This window comes from Nannobrachium achirus (assembly GCF_963921795.1).
Source record: "Nannobrachium achirus genome assembly, chromosome: 12".
Taxonomy (NCBI): domain Eukaryota; kingdom Metazoa; phylum Chordata; class Actinopteri; order Myctophiformes; family Myctophidae; genus Nannobrachium; species Nannobrachium achirus.
This window is the reverse complement of record NC_137832.1, coordinates 42,274,567-42,298,543: the sequence shown is the minus strand read 5'-3', so window position 1 is coordinate 42,298,543 and position 23,977 is coordinate 42,274,567.

Below are 23,977 nucleotides of genomic sequence, written 5' to 3'. Positions count from 1 at the left end.
AGAATTGGTGCCATTATGATCAAGCCCTTCATGTTCCCCTGCAGACAGACCTTGCCTTTGAACTGTTAAATGATTGATGGGTAAGATGTGAGAGAATGTAGGTCACCGTGGGTGAGGGTCGACAGCAGCAGCATAAATCAGACAGGGATAATAACCAGATATCATGGAGGATAATGGACCAACCGGCCCTATTACAGGTGTATTCTGCAGCTCTAACTCCACAATCTGTCTCCTTAGTTGCTTAATGCTGGGGTCAGCATTTCACTGATCGTTTCTCACTTAAGATGATGACGTTATAGGGAAATGTCACTCTCATACAGGTACTTATAGATGTGATTCATAGTTGTAGGTGAACCAGAGCGTTGTTTACATCAGTGGTTTTTCAAGTGGAGGCTGCTGTGGGGAACAAGGGGATGAAAGGTACGGAGAAGGAAATTACCAAAAAATATATAATAATACAAAAAAAATGGCTACTGGGAGGGGGACCACATCCACATCACACCATAGACTGTAAAAAATATGGACGGTGGGAAACCATTGGTTTCTATGCTGGGAAAATGAACCCTTGTATGGGTGTAGCCATCATTGTTGTAATGGTACCCAAGGAATGCTATTGGCTGCCAACGGTCACGTGCAACCGCAGGGATACATGGGACATTGTCTTGAGCTTGCCGAAAATAAAGCACACAAAGAATCATCTCAAGCCTAAGATCACAAGCCCCTCCAACAGCATACCCTGCTTTAACATCAATTATAAAATAAATGGGACCATATTTTCACAAAACGTATATCATGGTGATTGAAACAAGGCTTTAAACTAGCGACAGGAACCATAACGTATTTATGACAATGTTTATTAAGGTAAGAAAATCAAATGTAAACGTTCGGGGGAAATGAATGGAATCCTATGGAGAACATGTTGCTTTTGGTACCAGAACAGCGCAACTAGCGGCCAATCATAGGAACTTTTTGTTTCGTGTTTGCTTCATTTTAAATCCGGACAACTGGCTCCCTGCATCACACACACCATAAACACACCTGATACGCCCATATATACAGTAGGCAGGACGACAGCCACACCACTCTGACTCATATTACTCATATTAGCAGTGATAGCTGAGTGGTTAGTGTCCACACCTAGGACTCCAGAGGTCCTAGAGATCGCAGGTACGATTCCCCGCTCCAGCTATCACTGCTCCCCTCCCCGCGCGCCTTGTGCGAAGCACTGGGGGTCAGCTGGGTTAAGCTGAAAACTGAATTACCCTTGTGGGAGGACGTAGGTAAATTATTTTCTTTTTTCATATAACCATAAACAAACCCGATATGCCCATAGGCAGGACCATGGCATAGATGGAGTTGGGTTGTCCAGAGCCACAGATCCAACCAATATGCCCATATATGGGCATGCCAATATACAGGTTAGGGACATACCGGGACATACAGTATACTGTACTAATTAGGGATCTCTATGGGCATATATTGATATTCAGTTGTCCAGAACCACCTATCCAACACACACGCACACGCACTCACACGCACTCTCACACACACACACACACACACACACACACACACACACACACACACACACACACACACACACACACACACACACACACACACACACACACACACACACACACACACACACACACACACACACCATCGGGAATCAAAGGGGGTAAATTTACTATAATCAAATTTGTGTCTCAGGAATGCGACAAAAAACTAAAAATATTGTTGAACTCAAGTCTCCATGAGTGAGTAATCAATAGAAAAAAAGTCATTTTCGTAGAGTGTTTGTCAGACGGACGGACAGACATTCGATCGATTCATAGTTAGATGTAGAGGGGGGACCTTATTGCTTCATCTCTCTCTCGGCTAAAACGTCGAAAACCCTTGGTGTTGTAGAGGATTAAAAATCACACCCGTGCGAAGTGAGCGGTGCAAACTAATTCTTGCGCGAATCAGTGTTGATAGGCATGCATGGCAATATTGTTTTTGTTGTGTATGATGTCAGTCTAGAGGTCTGCTCAGACTATATAAGTCTTTATCGTAATTTCTCATCAGTTAGTTGACCAAGCTACGGATTGTAACTTGTAAGAGTGTCGTAGTGTAATGATAAGTGACCTTATTTACCTCGAGAGAGGCCTCCAGAGAGGCGAGAAGAGGCCAGAAGATGAATATTTTAGTTTTTCAAAGTCTGTTCATTTGTATTTTAAACTTGTATTAGCTGCCTATCATTTATAACCTGTAAGATTTTCCACAGTCTGTCTAAAAGTGTGGTTATTTTATCGCTTATAAGTGATATTCATCTAATACAATTTTGAAATTCAAGGTTAGCACCGCTCAATAATTTTTTTATGACGTATTTTACGCGGCCTAAACGCGTTATGACGTATTTTACGCGGCCTAAACGCGTTATGACGTATTTTACGCGGCCTAAACGCGTTCTAAATCAGGGTTAACCAATCGGGTGCCTCTGTGACTATGACATCATGGACAGATCAACAGAATCGAAGTGTTTCATTGGTCTAGCGAACTCATGTCATCATCATTTGTGACATCATAGTTTTGGTAAAAAAGCGGTCTATAGGAGCGGTTAGCACCGCTCAAAAACATTACTATCCATCTAGAAAGGGAAAACACTGCTTTTCATATTCTCATTCCAAACTGCTGCCTTGTGTTCTATTCACACCTTTACATTTTGTTTCTTTTGACCAACACAAACCATACCACAGGGGCACAACGTGTAAATAAATGACTGATGTGTGGTGTTATAATGAATGAAGAGTTCCTTATTCTGTATTTCTGTTAGAGCAAGGATGTTACCGCATAATTCTGTACTTGGAAACAGTCCCTTATCTTTTTTTCCTCTTTTGAAACTTTCAGATGGGGGTAACATTTGTCTCATCGTTCCAATGTTTAAAAAGTTTTTTAACAACTTCAGGTGAAGTATTGCATAACAACAATAACACATTCAATTAAATTCAAATTCAATTCATAAGCTTATTAGTTATTGCTTATCCACTTTCAAACTGGCTACCTATTTTGGGCATGTCAATATTGTAAATGGAATAAAATAAATAAATAATAATGCATGTGATACATTCAGTTTGGAATTGGGAACTTTGGGGGACTATTCAACAAAGCACTTTTAACAATATTAATCTTTTGGGGCTTTAAAAAAATAATTAAATTAATAAAGTAGGCCTACCTTGATTTTATACCTGTCGTTTGCTCTGCTCGGATCGCTCCTCTTTTTTCAATCTTAATTTTAACTCAGGTTATAAAGGCATCAAATTTACATCTTTATTCCTAACTTAATCCAACACATCGATAGTACATTATTCTATCTGTACACTGGTGCGTATCATTAAATATGGATGATCACATTACATCTATTTTGCATTGCCACTTGCCCCAGATTTCAGCAGGGTCTTTGACACACATCTCTCAGACACACTCAGAGTACAAATCTAATACTCTACTCTTTTGCTAAAATGTTTTCAGTGTGTTGTAATTGGTTTCATCTCCCTGCGTCCATGAATGCATATGCATGGTATCTCAATTGCAATCTGGATTCTGGAGATCAACTCAACGAAAGGCCTGAGAAAGAAACAGGGGAGCCTGAGTTCTTCTCTGTGTCTTTACCAGATAAAACGAGAGGGGGAAGTGTGTATGGCACAGGCAAAGGCAAATGAGCAAAAAAAGAGAGCAGGAGAGACAGAGAATGGGGGCGACAGATGGACCGAAAAAGAGAAAACAGAGGTACAGAGAGACAGAAGGGGAGAAAGCGAGAGGGAGGAGGTCACAAAAAGAAAAAGAAGACTGTGGAGTGAAGGGTGAAGAGAGAGAAGGGAAAGTTCTGTTGTCAGCAGCACTGCGCGGACGACAGGTGATGGAAGGATAATGACAGAGGGAGGGGCCTACTTGACCCCTGTTGACCTCTTCCTGGACGTGGCTGCTGGGAAGGCTTTGAGGAAGTGGGCGCAGCAGCAGCGGCAGCAGTGGCCATAATGTGATGGGATATCCTGCCGCCTGCCTGCTAACCCCTCTTCCTCATACTGTAATTGCTGTTCCCACAGTTCCACAGTCACCTCTGCAGGATGAGACTGTGCTCACGGTGAACACAAACACACGGAGATGGATGGCACAGACCCATGGACGCATCACACGATGATGATGACGCGTGTGTGTGTTCAGACACAAACGCCTATAACAGACACACGCACGCACGCACGCACACTTCTCCAGGTGACTCAACAATATAGTAGCCAAGGACGCTTTCACTCAGGACAGTGCAGCCGGCAGAAGGCAGGGACAGTGTTAAAATCACAGCATAGAGGACAGAGAGTGGAGATGGATTAGAAACATGAAGTCTGCCAGAGATTGCTGGAACAAAGCAATATTATCATACAAGTGCAGTGCAGCTGGTTTAGGCTTTTTTTAGTGCAGTTTCACACTTTAATGGCAGAAGGACAGCATATAGTTTGATGAGTGTTTAAAGAGATAATTATTCTGAGGTGACATCATCATTCATCATTGTACGCTCACTGAAGCCAAATGGCAATTGGTATTTTCTTGTGAAAAAAGTTGTTTTGTCATTATTCGTCATTATGGTTTGGTATTCATCCCTGTCTTGTCAGAAGAAGGTCACTTCTTTGAGGGTGTTCTCACTTGTGGAAAGAGAGAACAATTAACCCCTCAAAACATCAAAGTGCGGCCACACTGGAACGTACTTCAAGCAATTTTGGCATTGCCTTCCTACCTCCAGACCCAGTAATTATAGCTCACACAAGACAGCAGCATTATTACTCCTCAAGCTGCAGATAAAAAACCCACACCACGAAATGCTTCAAAAGACATGAATCACATTTTGGAGAGGGATCGGGGGGCAAAAAAAAAAAGTCACAGATTATGCATGAAGGGAAACTTATTCAAACTGCCAAGTTTCTATTTGGGATAGATAACCACACTTGTCAATCAACATTCTGAATTGAATTATATTACTTTTAATTATACATTACTATTCTTTTTGTTTTACTAATATCAATCAGTGTCCATAGAGTAAACGCTTGAGTAGATTCTCTTTACCTGGTAGCTGCTCATTTATTTCCCTTCTAAATAAATGTATTTAGGAGCAGCTGCTGAGTTTGAAGTCTTTTTTTATGTGTCAATGCTGCCCTCTTGTGTCCCATGTTTAGTAAAACAATTGCTAAGAGACAGGTCCCTTTTACTCAATCCTCAGCCCAAGTTCAACACTTGATTTTTCTCAATGTGTGTGTGTGTGTGTGTGTGTGTGTGTGTGTGTGTGTGTGTGTGTGTGTGTGTGTGTGTGTGTGTGTGTGTGTGTGTGTGCTAACTGATCAGGAGATGGAGAGAAACGCAATGAATGAACTCAACTGAAGTGCTGTTTAACTTGTGTGACGCTTTAGGCTGACCTAGGATCAGATTAGTGCAGCAGCGAGCCAGCGACATGAATGGCTATGTAATTTATTATAGGAATCGGAGATATGGCAAAAATTAGACTGCACTCTATACTCTTGGACGGACAATTTAGTTTAACACTTAAAATATACATTTGGTTACATATGGATGTTGTTTTATCTATCAACAGGGGGTAGGCCTATAGCTCAGTGGTAGAGCATTGTCCCCAGTTCAATTCTGGGTGCCCCCTCACCCATTTGGCTGACACCCCATTAGTCTGAAACTGGTGAATGCTAACCTGGTTAACCCTAAATAATGTGATGGGATGTCGGACATATGGGCAGTCCCCTCACGCACATGATGTGACATGCATGATTATCTCTGGACAGGATTGAATCCTAACACTCAAAAAAAGTTATCGAAACGATAGAGGGTGTATTCTAATCCTTAGCATGGAGATCTCTGTTTCTGTCAGTCCTTGTCCCTTTTATGCCAATATATCCCTGATGGCATCAGTAGGACTATATGCCCAATATGGGTGTTGTTGGGGGAGAGTATGTTTTCCCCTCCGTCCGTCCGTGTGTGCGCCTGTGCGTCCGTCCGTGCGTGCGTCCGTGTGTGTGTCCTTGCAGTTTGTTACCACCTAATCTCAGTCGCCGTTGGCCCGGTCGCTGCCAAAATGAGCACACACACTCCCTGGATTCCAATTCAGAACCTCTGACCCACATTTTTCAACTGGGCCTGTTCTAGCGCCACCATGAGGCCGATGTTCGCAAAACACATTTCTGTACACTACTCTTACAGATTTTGTCCAAAAATCCTACAAATCGGTAGGCAGTATCTAGACAATCATGTGATCGACATGGATCTGTCCGATTTTGCATATTCCATCCTGATTGGCTAAGATTGGCTTCCAAAGTTTGTAGGATTGAGCCGTTTTGAACAAAATGCCTCAAATCACAAACGCAAAGTGCAATTATCATGAAATCGCACACACACATTCCCACTATACTAGGCCGAGGAAGAAATGCCACTTCATGGTGGCGCTATAACAGGCTGATTTGTGGTTTTACCTATAACTCCACCGATCAGTGTCAAACTTTGTACACGCAATCCCTAGAGGCCAAGGAAAAACCTTTTCACTGCATTTTTCACATCAGCCTTTTATAGCGCCACCTTTGGGCCCGACTTATGTAAAACACATTTTTGGATATTACTCCTTCAGATTTTCTCCAAAAATAACACAAATCAGTACACAGTATCTCTATAGTCATGAGATCAAGTCTGATCTGTCTTTCATATTCCATCCTGATTGGCTAATATTAGCTTCCAAAGTTTGGAGGATTGCTCCGTTTTTGAACAAAATACCTCAAATCATCAACGGTAGGTTCCGTACGGAACCATTGTTTACTTAGATATGGAAGGATGACCTCCCACTTGGGTAATGACGCCCCCTGGCGATCATTCAGAGAAACTACTTCAGCTCCCGTACTAACGTAGGTAGGAAGGGCCTGTCACTCAAACCGGAGTGACCCGCCTCCAGGCTATATAAGCCCCCGGAGGCGGAAGTAACATCCTCTTAATACCACTCTCTGCCACATTCAGTGAAACAGAGGGGCATTACGTGGGAGGTCATCCTTCCATATCTAAGTAAACAATGGTTCCGTACGGAACCTACCGTTTACTGTCAATATTCCAGGATGACCTCCCACTTGGGATTCTTAAACTCCCCTCTAAGCCACAACCTACTCTCATACCCCCACACACCCCTCATACGGGTGAGCACAGCCCAAACGGGCGTGACCCATCACCCAGAAGGTCCCAGGCCCACCGGACCTGGGTGTGAAGGCATGAGAAAATAAGGAGAGACCCTGACAGACCGAAGTCCGCCTCATTCAACTAAATGAAAAGGACAAGTCCGCCTTATAAGTAAGACACACTATATAAGGAAAACACAGGGTCCCCCCCAAAATACCCCAGGTGGCTACATGCCCACCTGTGGGAGGGGAAGATCCGACTCCTCTATGACGTAGAGGAGGCAACTGCACCCAGAACCGAATGCGCTAGCGAAGAGGATTCGATATCCAGGTGATAGTAGGCTGCAAAGGTAGAAGGCGAAGACCAATTCGCCGAAACACAAATCTCCTGAACGGAGACTCCCTTTGCCAGTGCCCACGAAGTAGCCACACCTCTAGTGCTATGGGCTTTAAGTGCCACCGGCACTTCCACACCCGCACTAGAGTAAGCCAGCCTAATAGCATCCACAATCCACCTCGAAAGAGTGGGTCTAGACACCGGCTTTCTGACAAGAACATTGCCCATTTCCACGAAGAGCTGAGAAGAAGCTCTAGAACCAGCAGTCCTGACACAGTAGGCCTTCAATGCCCTGACAGGACAAAGGCAATTCAGCCGTTCATCCTCCACCGAGACAAACGGAGGAGGATGAAAAGCCAGAAGAACAACAGGCTCCTTAGGAACCACCATGTTCTTAGGAACAAACTTAAGATGAGGCTTGAGCAACACCTTGAGATCATTGTTCATAAACTGCATGCACTCCGCAGACACCGAGAGAGCTTGCAGGTCACCAACTCTTTTAGCCGTGGCCAAAGCCAGCAAAAGAGCCGTCTTGAAACTCAAAAGTTTCAAAGGCATCCCTACAAGCGGCTCAAAGGGAGCCCGACATAGGCCCCCTAGAACCACCTGCAGATCCCAAACTGGGAACAAAGACCTAGTCACCGGCCTCAAACGTTCAACTCCTTGCATGAACTTGATGACCTCCGGGACTTTAGAAGGTGCCTTGCCCGCCACCCCCAGGTGACAGGCATTAATAGCCGCCAAATACCCCCTAAGGGTAGAAAATGCAAGACCACTTCTCAAGCGGTCCTGCATAAATTCCAGAATTTCCTGGGCTGACGCCACATGGGCCACCACCGGTGGAACACGCGACTCACACCAGTCCTCAAAGGCATTCCACCTTCCATCATAAGACGCCCTCGTAGAAGGCGCCTTAGCACTCTGAATGGTAGCAACCACTTCAGAAGAAAAACCAGCCGCCAGCAGGTTTAACCTTTCACGTGCCAAACCCACAGGTCTAGGACCTGCAGGTCTTGGTGGAAGATCTCCCCCCTGGCCTGACTCAACAGATCCCTGCACTGAGGCAGCTGCCAACCCGGTTCGCAAAGGAGAGGGGCGATCGCCGACCTCCACGTGCCCTTGTAGGGAGCCACCAGGAGCATCTCCAGACCGAACCTCCTGACTCTCTCCAGAGTGGGTCGGATTAAGTCGAAGGGGGGAAACGCGTACAGTAGACCTCTCGGCCACGTGTGCGCTAAGGCGTCCAACCCCAAGGGAGGACTGCCCTTCACCGCGAAGAACAACGGACACTTCGTATTCTCCGCTGACGCAAACAGGTCCGCCACTGGCTGACCGAACTTGCGAAAAATCTGGTTCGCCACCCTGGGGTGGAGAGACCAATCCTCGTAGCGAGAACCTCCCCTGGACAGGAGATCTGCTCCGCTGTTGAGGAGACCTGGGACGTGTAAGGCCCTGATCGACTTGAGGCGCGACAAGCACCAAGCCGTCAATTCTCGAGCCAGACGGTCCAGTGGCAACGACGACAGGCCCCCCTGTTTGTTGACATAAAACATGGCCGTCGTATTGTCTGTCCTGACCAGGACGTGACAATGCAAAATCCAAGGCTCGAAATGCTTGAGCGCCAGGAGTATAGCCATCAACTCCAAATAGTTGATGTGACGACCCCTCATCTCCAGAGGCCAAAGCCCCTGCGCTGTGCGCCCCTCGAAAGTGGCTCCCCATCCACTGAGACTGGCGTCTGTCGTGATCGACTTGCGGGAAACCACCTCGCCAATCGAGACTCCGCTGGTGAGGAACCCCTCCACCAGCCACGGAGACAGGGCGATCGCGCAGGAAGGGGAAACCGTAACCTTCTTGTACTTCAAGGAGGGCGGGATCCCGAGGGATAACATCCATCTTTGAAAAGGTCTCATATGAAACCTGCCCAAACGCAACAGATGTACTGCGGAAGCCATCATTCCCGTCAGTACCATGCAACTCCTGTAAGTGACCTCCTGGCCCACTTGAAAGGAGTCGAGACATTCCCGAAACCTGTCCACCCTCTCCTCTGAGAGACGGGCCGACATGTCGGATGAGTCCAGAAGGACCCCAATGAATGTAAGACGACTTGCTGGAGTCAGCATGCTCTTGCCGTGGTTGACTATGAAACCTAAGGCCTTCAGGTGAGCCAAAACCACTTGTGTGTGACGCGCCACTTCGTGGGCGGAGCTCGCTGAAATCATCCAATCGTCGATGTACGTCGCCAACCTGACGCCCTGCTGTCTCAGCGGGGCGATGGCTGCTTCGGTCACTTTCACGAAAACCCTCGGGCTCAGTGACAGACCGAAAGGGAGTACTGTGTACTCGTACAGGCGACCCTCGAAGGCGAACCGTAGGAATTTCCTGTGTGGGGGATAAATCTGGACGTGCTGATAAGCATCCTTCAGATCCACTGAACAGTGGAAATCCCCTTGCCTGACCGACCGTAACATGGTGGGTACAGTTAGCATCCTGAAAACGTATTTCTTCAGGTACACGTTTAGTGCCTTTAGGTCCAGGATGGGACGTAGCCCCCCCCCCTTTTTGGGCACCAGGAAATAACGGCTCCAAAATCCCATGCGGGATTGGGTCCTGTCCAGCTCCACTATAGCACCCTTGCTTAGCAAGGAGCTGATCTCTTCTCTCAAAAGATTTGCTTTTAAACCACGCGCCCTGGTATGAATAACCCTGCTCGAAAGCGGGGGTATGTCTGCGAACTGTAACCTGTAACCCCTGGTTATCGTTCGAAATACCCAATGGCTCGGGTTGCATAACCTCCACTGGCGCGCGCAGCGTGCTAGCGTGTTTTGAGCGAGAGAAACCCCACCACTGTGCTTCCGTGACGGCGGAGCTTTTTGGCGGCCGGACCGGAAGTGGGGAACCTGCGTATCCGTATCCGGAACGACCGGATGCGGAGCGCAAGGGTTCAATAGGCCGCATGGCGGAAACACCTTCTGGTTGTACCGCTTGACTAGCGGAGCTATTTTGCGGCGGGACCGGAAGTGGGGAACCTGCGTATCCGTATCCGGAACACCCGGATGCGGAGCGCAGGGGTTCAATAGGCCGCAAGGCGGGAACACCTTCTGATTGTACCGCTTGACTAGCGGAGCTTTTTTGCGGCCGGACCGGAAGCGGGGAGCTAGCGAATCCGTATCCGGTGAAACCGGAAGCGTTCGGTTTTCGCTCGATAGAGCGACAGGAAGAGCAAAGCGATTCGACTGATAAACAGACTCGCCCACAACTAAAGCATTCTCCCCTGACAGGAGAGGAACTTTTACGTTTAATACCTGCTCTAAGGCCTTTATGCTTGTCCCTTGACCCGGGCTCATAGTAGGCCGACAGAATTTCTGACTCAAGGTTAAATTCATAGCATCGCTCACGCGAGGGAAAATCCACTCGCGCGCATGAGGAACCACATAATTGTTTGACGTTAACATTACTGGTTGCTGATAAAACCTGTGACTGATTAAAGAGTCCTGACGGGACTCCATCATTCTTACAGGAGGCATGCATAAAGGAGTCATATTGTCGACGCGAGGGATATCCCACTCGCGCGCTTGAGGAACCACATAATTGTTTGACAATAACATTACTGGTTGCTGATAAAACCTGTGATTGATTATCGAGTCCTGACAGGACTTCATCATTACTACAGGAGGCATGCACGATGGGGTCGTCTGTGCTAGTGCGAGAGAGTTGGACAGAGACAGACTTTGCTCTTTCAACATATTTATTGCCGACACAGGAGGCATCAAATTCAACATTTTCATTTCCCCGACACGGGGTACAGAAAAACGCCCTCGTTTGGGGGGAGGGGGACCGAGAGACACCTCGGACCCCCGCCCCAGCACAATCCCCCTCTTCCGAGTGTCATTTGCGCTGTCCCCTACCGCGGCCACCGCGGTAGGAAGACTGCTGCCTGCCATCCTTGGACGGGCGGCGCGGCTGAGCGCGCTCGGGAACCACAACCTTGCTGCGGGGCCTGTCAGGCGCCCTGGCTGCAGAGGCTCCCCTGGAGGAAGACGAGTGCTTCTTAAAAGAAGCAGAGCGGCCCCTTTCTTTGACGCGGGAGGAGCGGGACGCCCTCCTAGCTTGCTGCGGTTCTTCCTGTGGCACTGTGGTGGACTCGACAATGTCCTTAGCAGCCTTAAAGAACGTGACTCTGCCCTGCAGCAGCTCCAAACCGCCGCCCATGAGGGTGGTGGGACTGTTCTCCATGTTGATGAGGGATTTATACATCTCACCGCGAGGACCCACAGGCTTCTCGCCCACGTCCCTCTTAGGCTCGAGGTCGACATAGTCGAGCCAGCGGGCTCTCTCAGCTTGGAGGTTATAATCCATGGACCTGCCCATCCACTTGACCGCATGCCAATTGACCTTCAGCATGATGTCGAATAGGGTGTTTAGCTCCGCAGTGTGCTCCCCCGTGGGCAGACCTTTGACCAGGTCTTTGGTGGAAGCTAGCAAGAGCTGGATAAGATTAAGGTCCTTAGCAGCCAGAGCAGCGGACCGGTAGGCGTTACGAGCCCTGTCCGACTGCAGCTTGTCCTCCAGGACAGTGAACCCCGGCGGGTTGGTGCCGACGGGGCCGACAAACGGCCCGTTTTTAGCCGTGCCTACATCCTTGTACTGGGGTCTGACGGAACCCAGAAAGGATTGTGCCAACAGGTGGTCCAGGTTAGGGCAGGTGGACATGCCTGCCTCCGCACCGCCAACCAAATCCAACACAGAAAAAGGCAGCTTCCTGGGGTCTTTGTGTGTCTTCCATGAGGAATGGAGGGCCTTGGTGAATCCTTTCACCAGCGGCAGCCTGGAGAGGACATACGGGGCGGGAACCGAAGGCTCCTGCCCGGGCATTTCGTCATCATCCTCGGCCTCTTCAGAGGGGAGAGGAGGTGGCAACTCCTCTCCAACTCTGGCAAGAGCTCTCATGTAGACCGTGAGATGATCCAGCATTTCTGCTGCAGAATCGACGTCCTCTGCTCCCGCTTCACCCGCTTGACTGGCGGGTGGAGGGGCAGTGGTGCCTGAGGAGGACTGGGAGCTCCCTGCGGCGTCCAGTTGACGTGCTGGAGCCGCAGGGGCATTACCTTTCACTGTGACCGTGAGTCGAGAACCATCGTCCTCGACGGAGTCCTCCTCCTCCTCGGCCGTGTATCCAGAGTATTCAGAACCAGAACCCTCGCTCTGACAGGAGCTCAGGTCCGACTCTCGCCTGAAAGTCTGGACTGTTTTGGTGATGCTCACGTTGAGGGGAACGTCCCCGACGGTCACATCCGAGCGTTTCTTTTTGGGCACCGCGCCCGAAGGGGAAAAGGCTACCGGAGGGATGTTAGCCTTCTTGGTCGCCTTCTTAGCGGCGACTTCACCAGACCCGCCAGCTCCAGTGACAGTGGAGCTAGCTGCGGTCGGTTGCGCGGCAGGCGGTGTCTCATGTAGCAAGGCGCCATCTTGACTTGGAATGGCGCGCTGTTTGCCAAACGGATCTCCGGAAGGCAGCGCCGCACCTTGACCAACGGTGCGGGCCGCCTGGGGAAGGAAAGACTGGGCTGTGGGGTTGAGAGCAGTGGACCCACCTGGTGGAGCGCAGGCCCCGAGGCCTGCCCTGGCTAGGTAGAACCGGTGTACCAGTACATCGTGGTCGTAGGCCACGCAGAAGTCACAGAAGGGTCCTGCTCTCCCCTGAGGACTCAGTGCAGAGAAGGCGTGTGCAACGCCCATGCAGCCGACACAGAGAGGATGAAGATCCTGACCGTCGATGAGTCCTGGACAGCCTGGACATTGCCTCGGCAGGAAGGCCAGAGGATCCATGGCGAAGCACTGTAACCAGAGTTAACAAGAAGCAGACAAGCTAACAAGCTAACGGCTAAGGCTAGGCCACGCTTGATTCGGGCAGGGCCTGAACAAGCGGTAAGCAGTGTAGCTAACGTTAACAAAGAGCAGACGAGCTAACAAGCTAACGGCTAATGCTATGCCACGCTTGCTTCGGCGGAGGCCTGAACAAGCAGTAATAATCCTTTGTTATAGAAGGAAATAACCGTCGTTTTAGGACGGGACAAGAATAAGTATTCTTAAGTACGGGTTAATTCAACACTCGCCGGTGGGCGACTCCAATGCCACCGCTTTAGGCTAATGCGCGAAGAATAATAATACAAAGGCTGAGTTTCAACTTATCTGAATGTGATATCGCAGAGAGTGAAAAGAGGATGTTACTTCCGCCTCCGGGGGCTTATATAGCCTGGAGGCGGGTCACTCCGGTTTGAGTGACAGGCCCTTCCTACCTACGTTAGTACGGGAGCTGAAGTAGTTTCTCTGAATGATCGCCAGGGGGCGTCATTACCCAAGTGGGAGGTCATCCTGGAATATTGACAGTAAACGCAGCTTGCGATTACTGTGAAATTTGCCACACATATTCCCACTATGTTAAGGAACAAATGCTACCCTTTTCACATTGGCCTGTTATAGCGCCACCAGCAGGTAGACTTTAGCAAAACACATTTTTGGAACACAATGCCTCAAATCATGCATGCAGTGTCCAATTGCCATGAAAGGTCTAAGTTGAAGAACACATGCCACCCTTTTTACATTGGCCTATTATACAGTAGCACCACCAGGACGCCTGGCGGAGACTTGTGCTCGGAAGAGCACTGCTTCCAGTTTTAGTACTATTTCCTTTCTTATTTGTATGTATGTTGCAACAAACACTGTCCTATAATACAACATGACAATAAACCATGACATCTAACAACAAATGCTCATCTCACTGCCCATATGTATTTATATCCAATTGTCCACATGCATCATTCACACTCATTGCTCAAACCAACACCTTCCTTACTCACTACATGTACACCAGTAAGACGCCTAAGGGTGAAAAGAGATGTATATCGGACCAGTTACCCATATATGGAGACCCCTGGTACCCATAGATATTCAGAGATATAGGCTTAATATTGATGACATCAGGGATCTCCATATATGGGCATAAAAGGGATTTGGTTCCCCTGGCATCACAGGGATCTCCATATATGGGCATAAAAGGGATTTGGTTCCCCTGACATCACAGTGATGTCAGAGCATGAGAGTCAGCGTGATGTCAAAGCGGCAAACCCATAGCCCGCAAAAAAGCAAACACAGACATGATGTGCCGTTTCAGCTATGCAGTACAACGTAACTGTGATGGCCGCGTAGCAGCCCGAACTCTAGATGTGAGGGCCGCAAAGCGGCCTGAACTTCTAGTCATTATTATTGGTGGTGGTGGAAAAATTGGTTCAAACATTTCCCGAGATAGGCCTACGTGAACTACAGACACAAAGAAAGATATTTCGCCTATTTATGGTAGGATTTATATATGTAGGCCTACAATATGGTCATGCTCATGCAATGTTGATAAAAACTTCAATCAATCAATCAATCAATCAATCAATCAATCAATGACATCAGTAATATGACGCCAGTACTTGTGTGTCAATTAATCTATATAGGCCTGTAGCCTATATGCACATTTGGCAAAATCAAAAATCAAATCAATCAATCATAGCAGCAGAATAGGCTGCAAGCTGCTCAAAGTATTTTGAGGCCTATGACATCACCAGCGCTGATGTGATGCATTGGGCATAATCCGGGAACTAAACACAACAAGTGAGAGGTAGCAGGCAAAAAGTCTGTGTGATATAACTGATAAGTCACAACTCAACCCATACGGCATGCTGGTTTCATGAAGGCTAACTTAGCTAACCTTACTTAGCTAACAGTGCATGAATATTTGGGATTATTATTTACAAAGTAATGTCCATGCCATCAGAACAATATAATGACACTTTATATTGTCTACCTGAAAACGCTGTCCTCAGTCTGTTCTTTGCTGCCAGATTCTTGTATAAAAACAAAGCTCCAATTGAGTCTCTTTCTTGGCACTGAACACTGCAACATGAGCACATAATTTTGCTCACTTTATGATGCAAAATCACATTAAAAAGCATCTTTCATTGATCATGTTTATTGTTTATGTTTTGAGTTCAGTCTGTTGCTATGCTGTAACAGTGTAACAGGTCTATTGATGGAGCTTGCTGGTCAGGACTTGCCTTTGTGACAGGGAGGTCCTATGTGACGTCATTAGATGACTATTTAAAAGGCAGGCAAGGAAAGTTAAGTGGCACACAACAAGTGTGCACACTAGATCAAAGACATTGCAGCCATGACCATGGTTCCCTCTGACCCACATGTTGACATATGTCACTCAAATAATTAATTGAGACATACTATCTAAACTAAAGGATGGAGACCAGCTAACAGATGTTGTTCTCAACGTTTCAGGTCGCATTCATGCCAAGAGGGCAGCTGGTGCAAAGTTGATATTCTATGACTTGCGAGGAGAAGATGTCAAGCTGCAAGTTATGGCAAACTCAAGGAGCTACAAGTCTGTAGAGGAATTTGAAGACATCAACAACAAGCTACAACGTGGTGACACTGTCTGTGTTCGTGGTAACCCAGGTAAAACAATAATGGGAAAGCTGATCATCATTCCCATAGAGATGACTCTTATAAGGAGGCGGTAGAGGAAATAAGGAAGAAGGGGAGAAGAGTAAAAAATCACACCCAATGTGAAGTGAGCGGTGGTCGTGCTTGCATAACATGTTCAGACTAGGATTTGAGTCTAGGATGTACAGGCTATGCTACACACACACACGTTTTGCTATGGCAAAACGCAGAGGAAAAAGGCTACAGACACACGCACAGCCACTCTATGGAGCGGTTTACCACCGCTCAAAAGAAAAATCGTGCATGCATAAGAAAAATCGTGCATGCATAACGTCTTCAATCGGTAATTGGTGATGTAATACAGGCTACTCACACACATTGCTATGGCAAAACGCTGAGGAAAAAGACTAGGATATAGGTCTAGGATGTAATTGGTGATGTAATATGGCTACACACACACATATTGCTATGGCAAAACGCTGAGGAAAACACATTGCTATGGCAAAACGCTGAGGAAAAGTGGCTACAGATAATTTGGTGATGGGTTAGGGTTAGGGTTAGGGTTAGGTGATATGGCTACACACACACACACATATTGCTATGGCAAAACGCTGAGGAAAATACATTGCTATGGCAAAACGCTGAGGAAAAGTGGCTACAGATTATTTGGTGATGTATTATGATGTAATATGGCTACACACACACACATTGCTATGGCAAAACGCTGAGGAAAACACATTGCTATGGCAAAACGCTGAGGAAAAGTGGCCACTCTATGGAGCAGTTTACCACCGCTCAAAAATGGAAGGATCGTGCCCATTCATGGGACTGGCAGACTTGGTTCAAAACAGTCAGCTCATATGGCCACAAAAGATATGGGGCATGCCCATATATGGGAACATACGGTCTACGGATAACATCAGCGTTCTCTATACATGGGAAATAAAATGGAGACAGATGAGATCTGGTTGTCGAGGGCCACAGATCCGACCGCTATGCCCATATGTCATGTGCATATATGGGGCTGACTGACTTGAAACTATATATGGGCATATACTGATGACATCAGGGATCTCTGTATGAAAGGACAAGGACTGATAGACACAGATATCTCCATATATGAGCATAATAGGGACACAGACAGACGGGTACTGGTACTCTGACAATATAGCCCCCAACACAAGACTCAGACATATTGGTCGGATTGGCAGTGCGACCCATGTATGTATAGGTGTGAGCGGCCCGAACCTCTACACAGATGTCATCACCTTGCTGGTCTAAATTCCATACTTGAGCACACCTGACACAGATCTCCAGATGTGGGCATAAAAGGGACACAGACAGACAGGCATACAACAGGGATTGCATAACTGGGTCAGACTCAGGCATGCATTTCCAAATTTCACTGTTCTCAATCATCATTTGTGAATCCTGAGTAGGCAAACAGACGCATGCCGACCGATCACTGACCGACATCACAGAACACCATATATGGGCATAAACGGGTGAAACAGTCTGCATGCTGACATCACTGATATTAAACAGTGTCGCCACCATGGTAACAGCCGCCTGCGGAAACAATGCCCAAATAATGTCTGTCTCACATGATGAAACAAGTGAGCAAATTTGGAGATGACTGACATCACTGACTCATCACTACAGTGACCAAATTTGGGCACAGACTGGCCTGGAACACCATAAAATAAAGCCAGACAGAGAGAGATAAGAGATCTCCATATAATGTATGGGCATGAAAGGGACACAGACAGACAGATAGACGGATACAACTGGTATTACACAACTGGACGTCAATGGTGACTGTTCTTCCCAATGGGCACCGGTCTCTATACTAGCCTCTATACTTCCTTTGTCTGATGGTTAGGTCTTGATTAAATGTGTTACACAACCAGGTAAAACAAACAGCACAGAAATGATGGGTGGGTCGCTAAATCTACCGTCAGGGTCGATAAATCTACCAACCGGGCTGCAAAATCACCGACCAGGTCGCTAGATCTACCGACCGGGTCGCTTAAATCAACATGTTTACACTGGGGGAAATGGAACCTTTTTTAGTGTGCGTGGATGGAATGTGTTTCATGAATATGAATGTAGGTCGGATGTGCATTGATTGTACATGTATGCGCGTGCATGTGTGTGTGTGTGTGTGTGTGTGTGTGTGTGTGTGTGTGTGTGTGTGTGTGTTTGTGAAAATCTATGTAATATTTAACAGTAGTTATACTGTGAAGCATGCATGAACTGCATCTTTAATAACACTGTGTGACCTACTTCTTCATGAGGGAAGTTAACAGTCCACCATAAGCACCACCAGTCAAATGCCATGGAAAAGAATGTCCCCAACCTTCCTTAATGTCAGTCACATGTCAGGCGTTTTAATTATTCATGGGGAGACTGTCTGCCCCATTTTCTCTCTCAGCTCTGAACTGCCGTCCCCTTCAAAATCCAAAGTGTTTAGTTTGTTCCAGTGAAGGGCGAGCAGAATATCACGCAGCACTGTACACACTGTGATTAATAAAAAAAGAGGCTAGTTGTGGGGAAAAGGTCAAGCCTTATAGAGAAAGAGATACACTGTATGTGAGATACAACGTATTTCTGCAAGTAAGGCATGTAGTAGTGCTATACTTGCTTTGGCAATGTAAACGTATGTTTTCTCATGCCAATAAAGCTCCTTTGAATTGAATTGAATTGCTAAGGATATTGAAAACTAACTAAACCAAAGTTTGGTTTGTTCAAAGGTTGATTTAAAAAAAATAAAAGAATTCGGGCGAAAGTCCTGCGATGCCAGAGCCTTTTTTGGCGAATGGCCAGGAGGGCGAACAGACTTGTATTCCTCACTACTGTATATCCATTTGCAATCGGCGGGATCAGAAGAGATGTAATTGTATCCTACGTTGTCATTGTCACACCGATATGTTTTTCTTTCTTTTTGACAAGACAAGTTGAAGTTTTTAAGCAGCACGGCCATGTTCAAGTTCAAGTGATACTCAATCGATGGCTCCGAGTACGAATGAGAAGGACGTGGCGGGGCGACCCTCCATTGGCTTTTAATTTATTGTGACCGAAGGTGGCGGTCTACCATGAGAAATGTCGTAGCTTGTCTGTCCGTCTTTCAGTACAGGAAGTACGTCTTTCAGTACAGGAAGTGATGTCACTTAACATCACTTCATCAAAAATCTAACCCTGGATATTCATACTGTCACTGTGACATCACAGGTGACATCACAGTGACAGTCCATATATGGGTATCCCTTTTATGCCCATATATGAAGATCCCTGATGTCATTGATAATTAAACCACATGCTGTTCCTGACCCTGCAATGCCAGAACTCTACGTTTATAAGGTTCTGCTGCTCATCATCTGGTGTCCAATCAATCTGATATATTGGGCATATTTGGTCATTGCTGACATCATAGTGACATCATAGTGATAACGCACCTGCCAGCGATCAGCTTAAAAGCAGAACCCAAGTGCAAAATGGTGCAATAGAGAGTATTCAACCAAAGGATTTGCATTCACCAACACTACTAATGGCCTAACAGCAACGATATAGGGAATCCCTGACTCCTTCACCTTCTTTCATAAACTCACTGAACAGATATAACAGTGAACTCAACTAGGCCTACTCCCTCTTTTCCTCAGTGGTGCTGGTGTGAGGACATGTTGCGCTGGATCGTGCATCAGAATGGATGCTCGGTCACGCGTGCGTGTGTGCGTGAGTGTGTGTGTGTATCTGTGCATCCAAGCCTTATTCTGGAAAACCCATTCATGCTGCTGTGGTTGTGGGCCAAAATGTGTATGCCTTTGGAGGAAACAGGCACTACATTGATCAGATGGGTGTGGATATCTTCAGTGCTGTGTCTTTACGATGGACTCAGGTGCCCCCAGTGCCTAGAGGAGGAGAACATCCCTCTGAGGTCCCCCCCGAGACGAAGGGCCACACTGCTGTGTTGATAGAACATATCAGCTACAACTGGGGGGGGGATACATTAAGCAACATGCTTTTTGCATTTGATGTCAGCACCCACAGATGGTTCAAGCCTAATGATTCTGGGACTGTGCCCATAGCGAGGATGGGGCACTCAGCTTGTGTCTTGGGGAAGGTTATTGCGACCGTCAGGGAGCAGTTTACTATGAAAACCTCCACCGGCCGTCCGTCCGTCCGTCGGTCGGTCGGTCGGTCGGTCACACGTCACACCTTTGCCCTGCTCATATCTCCGCATCAGTATATAGGGCTTGTTTGTTTATTGTATGACATCACGCCACATCATCAGCTGTGGACTCTGTGATGTCATCGTATCGCATCAGTATATAGGGCTTGTTTGTTTATTGTATGACATCACGCCACATCATCAGCTGTGGACTCTGTGATGTCATCGTATCGCATCAGTATATAGGGCTTGTTTGTTTATTGTATGACATCACGCCACATCATCAGCTGTGGACTCTGTGATGTCATCGTATCTCCATATATGGCCATCTCCGTATATGGAGATATAAGTCGTCCATGCCCAAGTATGGGCTGGTGAGGTCAGACTTTGTGTGATGCGTAGGTTATCTCCATATATGGAGATTCAACATTCCAGGCAATGCTCTCTTCCCTGGTGAGAATTGCCCCTTTATATAGGGCTTGTTTGTGTATTGTATGACATCACGCCACATCATCAGCTGTGGACTCTGTGATGTCATCGTATCTCCATATATGGCCATCTCCGTATATGGAGATATAAGTCGTCCATGCCCAAGTATGGGCTGGTGAGGTCAGACTTTGTGTGATGCGTAGGTTATCTCCATATATGGAGATTCAACATTCCAGGTGTAACTATGGCTACCCGTATGACGTGAGAGGTGGAGGTTGTGATATTTGTGGAGATAAGCGACCAACGGTCGCTTATCTCCCGATTAGGGAGTCTTACTGGTGTATATCCATGGAGGATACTTACCCGGATACGTTTACACTAATGACACCTACAAGTTGGATACCACTACAATGGTCTGGTCTTTCATTAATGCCAGAGGCACGCCAGCACCTGGTTCATATAATCACTCTGCCACAATCATGGGGACAAAGATGTTTGTATTTGGTGGTAGATCATACTCTAAAGGGCTTTCAGATCATAGATCTGACCAATACCACAACAGCATCAGAGTGTTTGACACAGAGACCAACTGTTGGCTGAGCACGCCTTCTGCACAGCTTTCTCCAGAATGGCGTGAATGGCATTCAGCCTTTGCCTACAATGGAGAGCTGTACATAGTTGGCGGATACAATATGTACCTTTACATAAAATTCAAAGATCTGTGGAAATTCAATCCAGAGACTTTCTCCTGGAAAACAGTTGAGGTCAAAGGGATACCCATTGACCTCAACCGCTCTTTAAGGGTGAGCTGTTGCATGGTGGGAGGTCAGGTCATCCTCTTTTCACAACACAGACAGGCTGACCTGTATATCCTAGACTTAAGTCCTAGTCTCAAGACCTTATGCAAGCTAGCAGTTATTCAGTACGCTCTGGAACAGTCCAATCTCCCACATGACATCAGGTGGGAACTGGCAGCCATGAGAACCAAAAGCAGAATCTGAAATGACACTATCATGCAGTGAGCTTTTTTTTGCCCCTGCTCTGATTTTTTTTAGTTTTGTTTTGTTTTAATCTTCAGCATTACAGACATCACAGACAAATTAGCGTCGCCTCCCGGACACCCGTGAGTGGCACTAAAGCTCCCGGAAATCCTGACCGCGAGGATAAATGTGTACTCATTCGTCGTTAAACTGTCAATCTGGCAAATTAATGATTGTCATTTGCTTCGGAAAAGTGACCAACCAGTGGTCTCAAATTCAGGGAATGGTCTCAAGCTCGAAAGAGGGGGTATAATCAGCTGATAACAGTAAACAGACATTGATTGATTAATTGAAAATATTATTAGACAAAAATGGAAAACAGTACAAGTATAGTCAATTCAATAAAAAATGTAGTACAGTACAAGTACAGTTAAACACCCAGCCTAAAAGGAACATCCCAAATAAGCCTATTAGGCTATGTTAAATATGGGGTGCCATGCCCCCCCCCCCCCCCACAAAAAAAAGAAAAAAAAAAAGAAAACCAGGATGATCAGGTGTCCCAACTACTAATTTGAAGCCGAGGCCGATGGGCCTCGAATTTCATGACAGGGGTCTCACAGTACAAGACAAAGACTTGAACACTGAATCCCTGACAAAAACATGTTCACAGAATGTCGACATCAACTGGAAATCCCTGAGCGAGATGAAGAATGCACCAGAGAAACAGGGAGAATGGGAGAAATACTACAAAGTAACAGCAAAGGTTGTCACATCAACATATTCCCTGCCAAAGACATATTTGTTTTATCTACCCAGCTGTTTCCTGCCATTTTCGGCCACTGGGTGGTGCTGTTTACTAACATATGAGACACCAGTGTGTTCACTGCTCGACTGCTCTCTGGGCTGCCTGTGGCTGCATTGAACTGCTGAACAGGCATTAGATCATTGTGATCAGCATGATCTTTAAGATGGTATTGGTACACCTACCACTCCATCCAAAAATATTTAAATAATATTATGTATTAAATATTAAGAGCTAAGAGAAAAAGTAAAATAAAATAAAAATACATAATAAAAAGAAATAATTAAAATGAGTTTATTACAGGCAAAACGTTTGATAGCCCTTAATTGGAAAAACACTACTAAAAGACCAAAATTGGTCAATGGCTGAGAGAAAAAGCATGTCATCTTCATTAACAATGGAAAGGATCACTTATATGGTAAGGTAGGTTAACTTTAAAGAAGTTTGGGCACCTAAATCTAAATTACATAGAGCAGAGTGCTCACGTGCGCCCTACAGTCTTCTGTAGGCCTATAGTGTCACTCTGTATTTTGTGGTTTCTATTGCAAATTACAACTTGATGACATCACACCGTTGTACTTTACAATACAAACCCCAAAATCAATCCTTCAGTTCTAGGCAACACAGAAGAGGGGGAACTTTTTTTTATTTCCACACAACTCCTCTAAGGTATATTAATGACATAGTTCAATATTGAAAATGGGTGATTGCAGTATCAATACTGCAATGTAGAAATGCTCTACAAGTAGAAGTCCGGAATTCAAAATGCACTTGAGTAAAAGTACAAAAGTATTGGTATCAAAATATACTTAAAGTACCAAAATAGCAGATCTACAAGCTCACAACTGAGCTTGTAGATCGTCTATTTTAAAATAGGGCTAAAGTTGTTAATGTAGGCCTATGTTTTGTAATATTATAAGTTATAACTGCAAAGTCTAGTAACTAAAGTAGAGTAAATGTATTGGAAATACTCAAGTAAAGTACAAATACCTCAAAATTGTACTTAAGTATTGATGTCAAAATATACTCAGGCCTAGCCTAGTAAACTTGACTCCTCCCTGCATCTGAACGAAGGCAGGAGGAGGACCAAAAGTAAAAGTAGCTTTAAGCCTACAAAATGTTTGAAAATAGCAGATCTACAAGCTCACAAAGTTTCCAGAATCAGAGCAACGTGGGCTTGTAGTTTAACCATCCCTCGCGCATGTGCAGAATCAGACGCAACTTGCGCTATCAGAACCGGTCAGAACCAGTCTGGCCAGAACCTTGCAGACTGCAGAGCCTTTCCGCAGGTGCCATTTTGCAAGTTGAGCAGACGTATTTTTTTGTTAAAGTTATTCTTGCAATAAGATGTCGACAACAGCAGACCCACGCAAGGACCAATCTAGGTCTAAACTGTATTTGTCTAGTGCTCCAAAAAACGAAGAAACTTTGTCAATTGCCGCCATGCTCGCGATGACAGGAACCAAGGGGGTTTACGACTATGTGTTTTACAACCCAGAAATTGCCAATAATCCTCCTCCTGACCCAGCACCAGGTGGTAAGTAAAATCTTCGTCAGAAGTTGATGTTGCGGTGG